This window comes from Etheostoma spectabile, chromosome 1, assembly GCF_008692095.1.
Source record: "Etheostoma spectabile isolate EspeVRDwgs_2016 chromosome 1, UIUC_Espe_1.0, whole genome shotgun sequence".
In the NCBI taxonomy this organism is placed as follows: Eukaryota; Metazoa; Chordata; class Actinopteri; order Perciformes; family Percidae; genus Etheostoma; species Etheostoma spectabile.
Window position 1 is genome coordinate 12,124,550 of NC_045733.1, and position 935 is coordinate 12,125,484.

The window sequence follows — 935 nt, forward strand, 5'->3', positions numbered from 1 at the left end:
CACACACACACAGAAAAAAAAAATAATAAAATAAAATTGATATTTGTATTGTATTGTGGGTCAAAAATCGTGATACAAACCAAATCCTGGGTTTGGCGTATCGTTACAGCCCAAGTAACGGACGAGGGTGAGACAGATAAAAGTGACATAAACTGTGACAGGACAGGAGCGATTAAGGCCAAGGCTTATTGCATATATCTTAAGATACCCTGTGCTGCAATCAATTCTAATCAGAGGAATAAGCCACTAAAAACCTTTGGTATAGATTGTGTGTTGGTTTCCCCAACAACACTTCTATATATAACCCTCCACAACTGGAGCAAATGTTGAATAATGAAGCGTGGGACGTTCTGGAGAAGGAAGACATCGCCAGGAAAATGCTGCCAACAAATTTAAACGAAAGAATCCAGATTTTTTTCTGCAAGGCTCACGGCCAAACACATGAGAGCACTGAACATGCCATGCTACACCCTTACAAATTTCACTTGTACCCCTTGTTTATTAGTCTTACTATCAATTATCAGATTGAAGGAAGACAGGACAGAACAGGTCTGTATTACCAAGAATTCGATAAAATCGTAAACTATGCAAAATTACAAAACTATAAATGGCATCCACTGCATGTCAGTGAGATAAAATGTTTATTGTTTATAAATCGTTTTAATATGACCTGGTCCTTGTGGGTCTCTAACCACTGGTCACCATTCAGGTACACAAACAGAGCACAGAGAGAGTTATTCTACAAAATTCATTTTATGTACAGTATCTCTCCCTACTCCCAGACCAAGTCAAACAGGAGAGGTGGTGTCAGCTGACAAATACTGTACACACACAGACAGCGTGGGAGCCTGGCAGGCATCAGTGCAACAGAAACAAACAATCTTCATCTCAAAATCCTGCAACACTACCTAGGGTTAGGTATCGGTCGTCCCCCC

At 40.2% G+C, this 935-nt stretch overlaps 1 protein-coding gene across 3 annotated transcripts in view; it reads right to left on the reverse strand.

The window, feature by feature from the left end:
- ankrd11 (ankyrin repeat domain 11) overlaps positions 1–935 on the reverse strand; it is a 117,894-nt gene that overhangs the window by 66,820 nt on the left and 50,139 nt on the right. The window lies entirely within an intron of this gene.